At 41.2% G+C, this 15000-nt stretch overlaps 2 long non-coding RNA genes across 7 annotated transcripts; one reads left to right on the top strand and one right to left on the bottom strand.

Annotated features, from left to right (window-relative positions):
• The first annotated feature begins 413 nt into the window (after nucleotides 1-413).
• On the top strand, nucleotides 414-14970 carry LOC148648472 (uncharacterized). Its single transcript, XR_015926404.1, has 4 exons — nucleotides 414-692; nucleotides 902-1005; nucleotides 13197-13314; nucleotides 14908-14970. It is a non-coding gene; the product is annotated as an uncharacterized LOC148648472 (long non-coding RNA).
• Nucleotides 9259-13681, bottom strand: LOC148648473 (uncharacterized). Of its 6 annotated transcripts, none has more exons than XR_015926394.1 (6): nucleotides 13593-13681; nucleotides 12226-12384; nucleotides 11973-12099; nucleotides 11302-11362; nucleotides 10973-11065; nucleotides 9259-9348 (listed from the first exon to the last, which is right to left on the bottom strand). It is a non-coding gene; the product is annotated as an uncharacterized LOC148648473 (long non-coding RNA). The 6 variants fall into 6 exon arrangements; XR_015926395.1 differs by lacking the exon at nucleotides 9259-9348 and adding an exon at nucleotides 10180-10309; XR_015926396.1 differs by lacking the exon at nucleotides 9259-9348 and adding an exon at nucleotides 10180-10293.
• Nucleotides 14971-15000: the final 30 nt, after the last annotated feature.

The following is a 15000-nucleotide window of genomic DNA, read 5'->3' as shown; positions in this document are numbered from 1 at the left end:
CATGGGTCTGGTGTCCTGGGGTGCTGTCTGTGTGGAGTCTGCATGCTCTGCCCCTGTTCGCATGGGACTGGTGTGCTGGGGTGCTGTCTGTGTGGAGTCTGCATGCTCTGCCTGTGTTCTCATGGGTCTGGTTCCTGGGGTGCTGTCTGTGTGCAGTCTGCATGCTCTGCCCCTGTTCTCATGGGTCTGGTGTCCTGGGGTGCTGTCTGTGTGGAGTCTGCATGCTCTGCCCCTGTTCTCATGGGTTTGGTTTCCTGGGGTGCTGTCTGTATGGAGTCTGCATACTCTGCCGCTGTTCTCATGGGTCTTGTTCCTGGGGTGCTGTCTGTTTGGAGTTGATTAAAACAGTGACCTCCTTCCTCTACAGATTTTTTTTTTATTCCGGTGGGATTATCTGCAGACTTGATTCCTTTCACAGCAGTAGATACACAGTTGTTAGCATAGGAGGAGTACAGAAGAGGTGACAGCAGTGCTGGGGACCCTGGTATCTCTTCCACTGAGGACCCTCTGGCACAACCAGAGGTGTGAAATTGCCTCCATTCTTTGTAAAATTAAAGGTTTCTCTGGACTGCAGTCCCCTCCCGCTTCGCTTTGGATATGCTGTGCTGTTCTCTACAACAGAAGACCCTTTGTTTGGAAGGAATGGGAAGCTAAAAGCAGAGTCACAATCTCTGATGCATCTAATCAAAACAGTAAGTTCTTTAAAACAACTAAAAAAAACTGTCATAAAGAAAAAACGAATTTGCAAGTCAAGGTGCACCACTTAAACCCCCAGGAAAACAAAATCCCCACCTGATCGTATCCCAGTTGAGGAGAAAGCCAGGGCTGCAATGCCAACCAGTCCGTCACTCCAGGTGTCCCGACACACGAGTAAAAACCTTTCCTGTTCATCACCTGTCAGGTTTCAAGTCAGAAGGATGGGTGTCTCCAGGCCGGTCTCTGCAGCTGAGGCTCTGAGGAGCTCCTGACAGACATTAGTGGAGCTTCGCTTTCAACACCACTGTGGTCAGTAAAGGTTTAATATTCTTAAACACTGAGAGCTGGAGTTTCTCTGAATGTTATTTGATCACAGCAGCCATGTTTCATTCACACCAGAACTCACAACACACACTAACAGTGCAAGTTAACGTGACCGTAAAAATACGCATTGTATTACATAATATATTTGTAAAGCAGCCTGAAGGTGCTGATTTCACAGGCATCTGTCTAATGTGCTGTAGAGTGGGCCTGCTGGACGATGGATGGACAAGTCGCCCCTTCCTGCAGATGCCGTACTTTGACACCAGAGGAGTGAAAACATTTGTAGAAAAGTCATTTTCAGATGCATTGTGTTTTCTTGAGAGAGGGAGTCTTCATTATCCCCGAGGTGGATGTGTTTCACGGCAGCAGGCAATATATAGAAAAGCACACAAACTAACAACACACAGGCACATGCCCAAGAGTCATCTGTTGAGATCACACACTGTATTATTATTATTGAGAGACAGACTCACTGTTCCTCAGGCTGGGACAGGAGATCACACACTGTATTATTATTATTGAGAGACAGGCTCACTGTCTGTTCCTCAGGCTGGGACAGGAGATCACACACTGTATTATTATTATTATTATTATTATTATTATTATTATTATTATTATTGAGAGACAGGCTCACTGTCTGTTCCTCAGGCTGGGACAGGAGATCACATACTGTATTATTATTAGTGAGAGACAGGCTCACTGTCTGTTCCTCAGGCTGGGACAGGAGATCACACACTGTATTATTATTAGTGAGAGACAGGCTCACTGTCTGTTCCTCAGGCTGGGACAGGAGATCACACACTGTATTATTATTAGTGAGAGACAGGCTCACTGTCTGTTCCTCAGGCTGGGACAGGAGATCACACACTGTATTATTATTAGTGAGAGACAGGCTCACTGTTCCTTAGGCTGGGACAGGAGATCACACACTGTATTATTATTATTGAGAGACAGGCTCACTGTCTGTTCCTCAGGCTGGGACAGGAGATCACACACTGTATTATTATTATTGAGAGACAGGCTCACTGTCTGTTCCTCAGGCTGGGACAGGAGATCACACACTGTATTATTATTATTATTGAGAGACAGGCTCACTGTCTGTTCCTCAGGCTGAGACAGGAGATCACACACTGTATTATTATTATTGAGAGACAGGCTCACTGTCCGTTCCTCAGGCTGGGACAGGAGATCACACACTGTATTATTATTATTGAGAGATAGGCTCACTGTCTGTTCCTCAGGCTGGGACAGGAGATCACGCACTGTATTATTATTATTGAGAGACAGGCTCACTGTCTGTTCCTCAGGCTGGGACAGGAGATCACACACTGTATTATTATTATTGAGAGACAGGCTCACTGTCTGTTCCTCAGGCTGGGACAGGAGATCACACACTGTATTATTATTATTGAGAGACAGGCTCACTGTCTGTTCCTCAGGCTGGGACAGGAGATCACACACTGTATTATTATTATTGAGAGACAGGCTCACTGTCTGTTCCTCAGGCTGGGACAGAAGATCACACACTGTATTATTATTATTATTGAGAGACAGGCTCACTGTCTGTTCCTCAGGCTGAGACAGGAGATCACACACTGTATTATTATTATTGAGAGACAGGCTCACTGTCCGTTCCTCAGGCTGGGACAGGAGATCACACACTGTATTATTATTATTGAGAGACAGGCTCACTGTCTGTTCCTCAGGCTGGGACAGGAGATCACGCACTGTATTATTATTATTGAGAGACAGGCTCACTGTCTGTTCCTCAGGCTGGGACAGGAGATCACACACTGTATTATTATTATTATTGAGAGACAGGCTCACTGTCTGTTCCTCAGGCTGAGACAGGAGATCACACACTGTATTATTATTATTGAGAGACAGGCTCACTGTCCGTTCCTCAGGCTGGGACAGGAGATCACACACTGTATTATTATTATTGAGAGACAGGCTCACTGTCTGTTCCTCAGGCTGGGACAGGAGATCACGCACTGTATTATTATTATTGAGAGACAGGCTCACTGTCTGTTCCTCAGGCTGGGACAGGAGATCACACACTGTATTATTATTATTATTGAGAGACAGGCTCACTGTCTGTTCCTCAGGCTGAGACAGGAGATCACACACTGTATTATTATTATTGAGAGACAGGCTCACTGTTCCTCAGGCTTGGACAGGAGATCACACATTGGATTATTATTATTATTGAGAGACAGGCTCACTGTTCCTCAGGCTGGGGACAGGAGATCACACACTGTATTATTATTATTGAGAGACAGGCTCACTGTCTGTTCCTCAGGCTGGGGACAGGAGATCACACACTGTATTATTATTATTATTGAGAGACAGGCTCACTGTTCCTCAGGCTGGGACAGGAGATCACACACTGTATTATTTCTCTCCCAGCAGGACTCGACATTGTTCTGATTCTGACAGGTTTGCGATATGATCTGTTTTATTGGTGAATAATGTTCGTCTTGTTCCAGAATATTTCTCACCGTGCGGCAGAAAGTGTATCTCTCTTTCCTTTTTTTCTTTTGGCAATGGGAGCACAGCCTGTCCTCTCTGGACATTCGGGTCATTGTCAGCCAGTTGCTCTGGCCTGATTGTGTCTCTGAACCTGTACTTGACAGGGTCTGTATCTCTTTGCTGTTTCTTAGCCTGGTCAAATATCCAGCTAGTGTTTATTGTGTGGATCGTCTGTTTAGGATTCTGTAGCATTCCAGTTTGGAGGATGTTTTTACTCTTTTGGATGGAGTATCTACAGGCTGTTTGTCCCATTTAGTGTAATCTTGCTCACTGAGGGGATCCCACACTTCACTGCAGTATAGGGTAAAGGGTTCGATTGCACTTTTGAATATTCAGAGCCAATTGTATTTGGGGGACTGATGTTGTAGAGCCTCTTTTTACTGCCATGGAAAGCCCTGTGTGCCTTCTCCTTCAGTGACTTCACTGCCAGGAAAACTCCCAGATGAACTGATTGTCTGTTAGAAGTATGTGTTTCAAAGTGTTGTTGTTCACTGTGAAGTTGTAACTGTTTTCCTGAGATCTGGATCTGTTCTGGGAACCAATGACTCTGGTCTCAAGCAGAAGGGCTATCAGTGTCCAGGTCTGACAGTCCTGCTCCAGCAGTGCCAGGCTCTGCTGTTCTGGGTCCAGATGGGCTGGCAGTACCCAGGTGTGACAGTCCTGCTCCAGCAGTGCCAGGCTGTTCTGGGTCCAGATGGGCTGGCAGTGCCCAGGTGTGACAGTCCTGCTCCAGTAGTGCCAGGCTCTGCTGTTCTGGGTCCAGATTGACTGGCAGTGCCCAGGTGTGACAGTCCTGCTCCAGCAGTGCCAGGCTCTGCTGTTCTGGGTCCAGATGGGCTGGCAGTGCCCAGGTGTGGCAGTGCCAGGCTCTGCTGTTCTGGGTCCAGATGGGCTGGCAGTGCCCAGGTGTGACAGTGCTGCTCCAGCGGTGCCAGGCTCTGCTGTTCTTGGTCCAGATGGGCCATCGGAGCCCAGGTGTGAATGTTATGGGATGTGTGGCGGTTTGGTAGGAAGCCAGTCGGACTCTAATGCAGGACATTGTGCTCAGTAAGGAGGGCCAGTTATCAGATATTCAAGATACGACAGAGTTCCTTCCCCAGATTACTGTTCACACTGAAGCCTCGGTACCTGTTGGGGTCGAGTCTGTCTCCATTCTTACAGACAGGCGTGATCAGTCCTTGATTCCCGGCCTCAGGGAAACAGCCGGCCGTCAGGACAAGGTTGAGGAGTTTGAGCAGGCTTTGCTGCAGGTCTGAGCTGCAGTTGGGTCAGGTGTTGTTGACTGTGTCTTGGCCACAGTTCTTTCATGGTCTGAGAGTTGTCTGTTTGTGTATGTGCTTATCTTCTTTAGGGTGTGCATGTAGTGTCCAACCATCTCACAGTATCTGAGGCGCAGTTCAGAGTGGTGTGGTGTTGTTTTAGTTCTGGTAGTTCTCTTCAGTTGTTTCTGCACTCTGTATCAAACCATTTGATATTGTTTCTGAGTATGTTTCATATGAATGTAGTCATTTTGATTTTAAGGCTAGTTTCTCAAAAACATGGTTTAAATTTATGAACGATTTGTTGGTTTGATACAGAGCGTTTTGAAATGTAAGGGATCAAGTAATGGTTTTATTCCCTGCTATAAAGAGACGAAAGAAAACAATGTTTTGGCTGTGGAGCCTTCTTTGAGTTTTGAAATGTAGTTTATTTTGTTTGAAGTTTGTCTTTAGGGCTCTTTGGCATTCGTGGCTGTTTGGAGTCCATCTACGCCTGGTGCAGGTCATGCAGCTGGCTGGGCTGTGTCAGTGTGTCCCTGTGCTGCTGTGTTCTCTTGATCCGAGTGGGGCCTGACAGTGAAGGCACTCTTACAGCACAGTCCACCACACTGATGCCCAGAGCTGAGCTGAGCTGACAGTGAACTTACTTGGAGTAGTTTTGTTTGCACCAGGTGGCAAAATCTTCTCTAGTTGGCCCATGACCCTACACATCTGCCTGCAAGAAACTAATAACAGTTGTCTGCAAATGTGTCTTACTTGACTGGTAATAACGTACAAATTGTATACTGAACAAAGAGAAAGGAAGATAATATAGATCCTTGGGAAGCATTTGTGCAAGAATGCAGCTTGAGACGAAGTATGGTTGACTCTTAGGCCCTGAGTTCTGTCTGTAAGGAAATCAGCAACCCAACTGACAAGATTAAGAGCAGCACCAAAATTAGACAGTGTGGTTGCCAGTAAATATGGTTGCAATACTATGATTTAATTATCTACTTTATAATTTAATTCATCTTTAGTGTCCTGAAGCTAATTTGTTGTTTTCATCAAAACCTTAAACATAAAACATACATGACAATAATAAAATACAACAATTATGCATAATATCATAAGATTAAAATTAAATCAGACAATTAGCTTGTAAAAAGTTCATAACAGTAATTGGATTCCTGCAAGCAATATTTTAATTGTTCAACATCTGAAAGCTTTTAGGTATAAAAGAAGGATCTTCTAATATTTGTTGTGTGAGATTAAAATGTCGCTCTGTTGTATATTTTGAGAATATTGCAAATACCACCAGACAATGTAACATTTTCTCATAATTCATCCATCATGAAACTTAAAATAGTTTTCAAATCCACAGTGCACAGGCTTCATTTTCCATAATTCATCACATCTTCCCGTAAAGAAAAGCGCGATATAAGTGAAAGCAATTATAATGAATTCAATAGAAGCAGTAGGAGAAGTGCCCCCTCTGTTGGCCGATCCGTGGAATTAAACTGGAAAAATACATTTTGATTCTTACAGAAATAGTGCAATGGCGCCACCTTGTGGCCATTAAGCAAAATTTCACCTTCAAAACTTTTTAAATTGAAAATACCGTTAACAGAATGTAAGTTTAATAGTTTTTAGTTCTTAAATTTTATTTATTAATAGTTCATTTTAAAAAATATGTAAGCATTATCGAACACAATACAAAAAAGAGTACAGATAACATTTCAAGACAAAAGCATCACAGGGGTACATATTATAAAATAAATACAAATTATAAAAAGGTGAAACAAATTGAAGTCTGCACCGCTTTCATATTTTTACAATTTGAAACAGTCTGCAGATTCTCCTTTACATCCATATTAAAATGCTCAAACATAGGATTTTTCCCAGACTATTTCATTTTGTGTACATGATAATGTGCCATTCTAATAAAGTTACAAACGATATTTTTGTATCGTTTTCGATGGGGCTGAGATTGAACATGCCATCTATTTCTTCAAAGCAAATATAAATATTGGTCTATTTTTTAATATAATTTGCAACTTAGTCCAGAAAGGTTTTACCATGGGACATAACCAAAATAAATATAGAAAAGTTACTAATGTCACAATAAAACACATTTATCACTTATCTCAATTTTAAATCGCTGGACAACAAGGGTCTCAACTGGGTAAGTATGATTAATTATTTTGTATGAAACCTCCTTAACCTTATTAGTTATACAATATTTATTCGGCAGCATCCACATTTGCTTTTCCAATCAACCCATTTTACAAATGAGGAATTCCAATATACTGTAACAGCAAGGATATTGTCATCTTGCAACAGAGATCTTAATTTATTACATCCACAAATATTCATATAATTGTTTAGTCTCCAAGTAACGCTCCTAGATTTTTTTCAAGACTAACTATGAGCTGGACTTTAGTTTGTAAAAATACTCTTCACCTAATTGTTAGAATTGAGGAGAAGCTTACGGGGATCTTTAAAACTTATAAACATGTAGCCCGTTAACTATGTTGAATTACAAAGTGTCTATTTCTGCTCATCATAAGCGTCTGCAATTTAATTTTCAGCAGAGTGTATTTGATGAAAAATGTAATCAAACAAAAACTGATTTGCAGCTCACAGTGCAGCTCTTAAAACACTCTTCACACTTTAAAAGCGTCAGAATCGAGGAGAAGCTCACAGGTGTACTTAAAACTTATACACATGTAGCCTGTCAACTATATTGAATTAACAGGATCTCTGGAACATCAGCATGTCATGCGATTGAGTTTATCTGGGAGAAGGATCTGGCTGAACAGCGGAATAGGGTCTGGAAAGATGTACTGTACACAGTGTCTATTTCTGTACATCATCAACTTAAGCAATTTAATTTTCTGCACAGAGTGCATTTGATGTGTGGGAAACAGTCTAATGCAGCCATCTGTAACAGACTTGTGCTTGTGTTGGAAAGAGGAGAGCTGTCTGTTTTTCATGTAGGATTTGGAAATGCTCCCGGTTAGTGCAATATCGGTTTATGGTATTAAAAACTTTCAAGTTTAAATGCAGTGGTCACCTCTTAGGATCCCAAGAGCTTTTGATGTCTTTAACTAGTTTCCAGGAAATTAAAGAAAAGATAATTACCTGAATTTGTGCAAAAAGTGGAAAAATATAAGGAAGAAGGAATATGGGATAAATTAAACTTTAACATCCACTTAGTGATTCATTGTCTCGTGTGGCTGGTATAAGAGACGCACTGAAATTGATTGCAAAAAGGATTTGTAAGTTGGTGATGAAACAGTACCAATTATTTTTCAAGTACATACATTTCTGAATTATGTGTAGTAAGATGCTACATATGTTCTATCAGTCGGTGGTAGCGAGTGCCATTTTCTACGCAGTGGTGTGCTGGGGCTCTGGGATTAGAGCAGTGGATTCTAAAAGGCTGAACAAGCTCATCAGAAGAGCAAGCTCTGTCATTGGGTCTGACCTGGACCCCTTGGAGGTAGTGGCTGAGAGGAGAATGATGTCCAAACTGGAGGCCATCATGGACAACTTCTCCCATCCCCTCTATGACAGGCTTGCAGAAATGAAGAGCACGTTCAGCAATAGACTGATTCATCCACGGTGCAACAGGGAGCGCTACAGGAGGTCGTTCTTGCCTTCTGCCATAAGACTGTACAACACATCCACCTTGCGTCTGGGCAGAGGCAACATTGACAGTGATCTGTTCTCTTCCTTTTTCCCCGTTTACAACGGTTTTTTGTGCAATATATGCCAGGGACCTGTGCATTACATCTATATTTATATTCATATGTGTGATACGATTTTTCTGTGTACTGTTCTGTTCTAGTTTGTTCTTTCTGTGTCCGGACTGTGAGTAACTCTTGTATTGTATGTATTGTACTATTATTATGTAATTCGTTACACTGTGGCTGTGTTGTCTGTGTTAAGCTGCTGTTGCACTGCAATTTCCCTCACGGGATCAATAAAGTATCTATCTAAAGCCATCTGAGGTTCTCCTGAGGAACACGATTGTGCTGTTCCATTACTGTCCTCAGTGTCATATTTATTTTTTTATTGTTCTTCTACACACTTCAGGACTAATTCTGGTTGTACATAGTGCATGATTTAAAGTCCAGAACCTTGTTCATTGGTTGTGCTCTTTTGCATGTGAAACCTGCCTACTTGTGTCCATCTTTAATGAAACAAGAAGGCACAGCCAGGTCTTGACTGAGTTTTTATTGTGCTGATTTGTAGCCTCAGTCCTGCAGAACTAAGTAGAACAGTACAGGGGGAGAGCTGCTCCTTTCGGAATAACCTTCCCAGGATTTTACAGTGGCACAAGTAGGCAAACTTGTTTGAACAGGAAAAATTGTCTTTTTGGGTGGTGCAGGCAGGCCATGATGGTGATTATCCAAGTTACTCTTGGAAATACTATGATGCCTTTTTTCAGACCCTTTGAATGCCTGTTTGTGCCAAAATGCTTTCCCACTGGTGTGTAGTCCTGATGGTCCCAGGAGGTCAGTGAGCATAGTACCTTCTGTTCCAGAGATGATACCTTCAAGTTTAAAGACAAAACTGCAGTTAAAACTCTTATCTAACTTTCACACTCTTGATAATTCAATTGGACTTGTAAACATATTGTTCTTGTAACCTTGTATAACACACCTTAAGACTGAGTACCACCTACAGTGGTAGCATGTTTATTGGTTTTAAACATGTCTAGGGGATCAAGGCTGAGGAGAAGGAAGAGTTGAGGGGTGGATAAACACCAGATAAACTGGGAGTGTTTGTTACAGATTTCACAGGAATTTTACTGCATTACCTCCAAACAACAAGGCAAAAATGTCCTACAATATTCTGTCATCTTACTAGTTATAGATCCTTCAGCATGAGCTAATGCCTTCTGGTTTTACCATGGTATAGCAGGATGTGTGAATGAAGCATCCAGCTGTATTTTCATGGCTTTGCTCTAAAACCACAGCTACTGCCCAGGGTTCTCAGTAAAGTCTCACCCCAGTCACTTTGAGCAGAAGTGAAGCCTCTGGAACCTCAAATTTTGGACAATCACTTCAATTTTTTTAAATCAGTTTCTGCATAGTCCAAGTCTAGCAATTATAATTTGGACCTTATTAACAACAGTAATTTCTTTAGCCAGTCCTAGTGCTCATTAAGAGATTTGTCTTATGGTTGAGTAGGCAGTGAGGATCATGATAGCTCACTCAATACTCTTCTTCCACTGTTCATTCTGGTTTACTTGTGAGTCTGTTGGTTGAGACCTGCTAATTTTATTGGATGGTTTACATTGACGTAAGAATGAAATGTGCCTGCACTAGAGGAGCCCTGGGGTCCTAGAGGATGAAGGCTGCCTCCCAACGTAGATTGGAAACTCAGGCAAGAGAACCAGCAGAAAATAGGCCAGAGCTCCAGGGCAAAGGCCAGGAACCACAGTGCAGACTGGAGTGCAGGTTTGGAACTGGGAGCTGTAGTGCAGAGTGAAGGCCTGGAGAAAGAGCAAACTGGAACAGGAGATGCAGTGTAGAGTGATATTGCCAAGTTAAAATTGAACCCAGGCTTGAATACGTGAGGAACTCTGTTGTACCTTAATTTTTACAGTCATCCACTTTTGTATATTTTGTTTGCTTTTTACATAAGCTATCGCACATAATATTTTTAATTAAGCTTTAATGCAAACACTCTTTAATTGTATGTTTAAAAATTCACAATATGTATAAATACATTACTTCTCTCTGAAAAAAGGTAACCTACTTACATCTAGCATTTTCAAATTTCATGGTGCAAAACCTACCGCTATCAGAAAACAACTTAAACTTGATAGGTTAGTCTAGTCATGAACATTCTGAGCAAAACCATTTCTCCTGTATTTTAAGGAAGGTTGTGTGGGACTGGGCAAAAGAGAACAGTGGAAGAAGGTACATTTTAATATGTAAATGGAGTTGAGTATTTTTTCCCCAACTGCTTTCTCATACTTTTTTGTACTCTGAAGACAAACATTTGAGGTAAAGCAGTTGCCACATTGTCAACGATTGGTTGAGCTCTGTGGGCTTTGCCCTAGCTTTTGAAATCACTTCCACAAAAAAAATCACTTTTCTTCCGCCCAATAGGTACAAGAGATCTAAATTAAACTGCAGTAGTTAAACTGGGTCTCAATTCCTCCTTACTGATGTCAGCCTTCATTGAGGTGCACATGTGAAGCTGCTACAGATCCAGAAGACAATATTGATCTTGTGGGTAGCTGCGTCAGCATGCGTAGGCTGCAAAGGAACAAGTAATAGGTTTATTCCATGCTGAAAAAAAGAAGAAAGAGAACAACGTTTCGGCCGTGGAGCCTTCTTCAGGTGTGACCAATATTGATCTTGGCCACCTTGTGGATTTTGTAAAGAGTAGTGAGATTCTGCTAAGGTCAGACTGGAAAGGCAAGGGAAAAGCTTCATTTCTAAAACAGTCAGTTAACTATATAAATAAAAAACATTTAACCAATGATAGTTACCATTTTAAAGGACTGATGGCTTGTTTCAGCATAGGCAGACAGTTAAACTCCAGATTATATCCTGGAAAGACATGGGTGTGAACTTCTACTTGTGACACTTAATCTCATCTGGCATATCACCACATGCTGGTTGTAGTTGCAGGTAGTAGGTATGTATTACTAGTACCACAGAAGCTAAAAAATCATGTTTTAAACTAGTAAGTGCTTGAGGAGGAAGCTGTCCACATTTTTTGGTTGTAAAGGAACAAGAAAGTTAATTGCAAAGTGAACAATAGATTGGTTTCCACTGCTGAGCCTTAAAACCGGAAGATAATTTTAATATTGCCTATAGAGCACTATTCCAGTAGGAATGTGTCCAGCGTTCACCTCCACTTCCTCCCCAGTTTAATTGCAGTACTGAGCCCTTGGATTAACACTTGCAGTGTTACATGTTGCACTCAAGTAAGATGGTAAGATTTATAACTTTTATAAACCTAGAATAGTACACTTGCCTATGGGAAAAAAAGACAATAGTAACAGATTAAAAAACTACACCATTGATGAATCAATCACTTAAAATGCCATTATAGTTCAAAACTTGGCATAAACTAGTATGTGTTGTAAACAGTATTACACAGTTATAACCTGTGCAGTTGAATCTGTGATTCAGGGAAACTAGTACATTTACTCACCTTTTCCATGCTCTACACGAGATGCAAGTGTTACTAAAGAACAGTGTGCACCAGGAAGAAAGCTCTGCATCACGTTTTGCAAAAATGACAGAAGCACTGAAGATGAACCACCTCCCAGGGTTTGATGCTGTACATGAGGTAAGGAAAAGGGATACTATTGATAGGCCATTTGAAGTTTAGTAGTCAAAGCCATAGTCTATCCTTCTCAAGGGTAGAGGTACACAGCTTTTGTGTAATCACATAAGCATATTACCCAGCCCTTTATTGAAAGAACCCAAGGCGTCTGCCTCCGTGATGTGGCTAAGCACTGTTTGGGACTCCCACAATGGCAGGAGTACAGCACCTCCTGTTCTCAGGATCACACTTCACAGGGGTCCACGGGTCCTCCTTCCCAAACCCTGGTTCATTCCAGCTGGGAAATGAAGGACAAGGACAGCAGCTCTGGTTAACACTGCTCATTAGGTGCCAATTCTTTAAAAAAAACATGGAAAACCTGAAGAGTAAGTTTGTCGGGCCAAGACGGGGTATCTATGCTCTATAGCAGTAGTTCCAAGTCTTGGTGACCTGCACACCTTTGGGACTTTATTTAACTTACAATATATTACTTTAAATCTCCAACATGAGTAAGAACAGGGAACAAACCAAAGTCAATGAAGGGTTTGATTGTGTAACTAAGGGCTGAGCTGAAACAAGGTCACCAGGAACAGGATTGGGAACCACTTCTCTAGAGTTAAGAGCCACTGGAATTGTTTCCCAAGATTCAGAAAAAGTTATTTTTAATAAACTGGGAAACCCTCACTTTGGTGGGCAGGTGGAAAGTGTCATAGCTTAACAGAAGGATTCCACATGAAGGAAAATGGACACTGCTAGAGTGTACCTACCCAGCTCACAGTACCTTACCTTTCCATCAGGAACAGGCACTCAAGTCAGTTTACTAGAACCAGCCAAGTGAACGAATCTAAGAGCCCCCACTCATTAAAAAAAGTCAACTAGAGAAAAACAGCACTTGACAAAGAGGCTTGTCCCAAAAACAGCCAGATGTCACCACTTTATAAATGCTGAATGAACACAGGAGCAGTGACTTTTTACACCTTAAGCTGGGCTGGCACCTCCACAAGAAACCTGAGTAAAACCAGTTTTCCAAGCAACAAAAAAAGCCAAAATCAATTGGAAACAAAAAGAAGGCTTCACAGTTGAAATGTGTTTTCTTTCTTCTCTTTTCAGCATGGAATATGCATATTACTTGTTCCTTTGCAGACTGCGCATGCTGATGCAGGTACCCACCTACAATATCAATAGTCCACCAGAAATGGCTTCATGCAGCTCAGCTGCTTTCTACCAGGTAATCAAGAAAAGTATACTAGTTATATTTTACCTATGAAATATAATTATACTATTATAGGAATGCAAACTAAATGGTCATAATCAAGTGTTTGATAAAACAACCTTGTAAACACTCATTTAAATCAATATTTAGCAACAATACAAACACTTGCTGCTCCAGTCCAGGAGTGGTAGTCCCCTTTAACCCCAGAAAGTGAAAAGCCAACTAGTTCAGCCCTGTGAACTTAAAGCAAATCTCAAGAACATATTCTACCCCACAGAGCAGCCTGTACTCACCCCTGTTCTGAACCACTGAATGGAAACAGGAGCAAAGGGAGTAATCTGTTTTATACCCTGAGCAGGGCTGGCACCTCCCCCTTGGAATGTAGCAAAAACAGAGAATGGTAAAGCATCCACAGGTGACAGTCGTAGTGGCTGTGAAACAGGTTTAACCCACAGTTAAAAGGGGTGTTCCTTAATGTCTTTTTATAGGACCATACATGTGAATAAGGATTTAATTGTACTTGTGTATATAACAAATAAACTGAACTGAATAAAAAAACAGCCTTGTAAACACACACATATGTAGGAGAGATGAATTTCTAGTCATCTGCAGATATAAATGTGAAATTTAAGAGCCCAACCATTACTTATTGTACTCCCACCATGTTCATTTGTCATATAAATTAACATTTTTTTAATTAGTTTTTTTTTCCTCAGGAGTGTAGGAGTGTTATTTTTTTCTGTGTGATTAGTGATGGTTTTGACCAAATAAAATTTTATGTTAAGTTAATATCAAGGTTGCAGTTATGTTTTGTTACACAACCAAACATGTTGTGTTTATATATGTGATATACAGTGTGGATATATATACACTTTGAACATTTGAAATTATATTAAGGACATTTTAAGGATCTTGAATAATTTGCAGTTTGGCTTCAAGTCACTTTTCACCATTTATGATTGAAATTTGAAGGGATAAAAAGGTGGTTTAATCACTAAGAAACTGCAACTAATTGAATAACAGGAGCAGGGTGCTATTTAACAAGTGTTCTTGGTAGTCATTTGGAAATTAATTTGGCTTTGGGATGAGAGATCAATAGGTTAGCTGGCTAATGCTTGTTTGGTCGTTGGAAGCAGGTGTGTGTTGTATTAGGAGCGGTGGGGGTTTGGTAGTGGCCCTTTGAGGAGCCGTTGGGATTGGCCCCTGGTGAATTAGCTACAGCCGTGAGGTCATCATGAGGCTTATAACAAGGCAGCCCAGGCGGGTGGGTGTCTGGCTCTCTTTGTCTCTTACTACAGCAGGTTAAAGAGAGGCTTTATGTTATTAGAGTGGTGGTTGTTAGTTTTTAATGTCATTATTATATAAGGTAAATTATTTTGCTATGCTTTTTTTAACCAGGAGTTGTTGAAGAATTGTAAAGCTTTTGCAAAGATGTGTTTTTAAAAACTTTAAGAAGTGTCAATACTTGAGAGTATGGAGTGAAGTTAAGATTAGTGTGAAGTCTCTATTTGCTTTTGGTTTAGACAATTTTTAGTTTTCCCCAACACTTATACATTTTGTTTTAGTGTATGAAACTCTTGTTGGTAAATACTGTGATCTCTTCTCTAGAGCTCAAACCGGCAACAGGAAAGGTTTTATATCCTGACTTGACAGTTTCACTGGGACATCAGGGAAGACTCTTCTCTGTCCAACATGCTGGTG

Source organism: Lepisosteus platostomus, chromosome 14 (assembly GCF_059453375.1).
Source record: "Lepisosteus platostomus isolate fLepPlt1 chromosome 14, fLepPlt1.hap1, whole genome shotgun sequence".
Taxonomy (NCBI): Eukaryota; Metazoa; Chordata; class Actinopteri; order Semionotiformes; family Lepisosteidae; genus Lepisosteus; species Lepisosteus platostomus.
The sequence above is the reverse complement of the archived record's forward strand: the minus strand, read 5'-3'. Positions and strand labels throughout refer to the sequence as shown.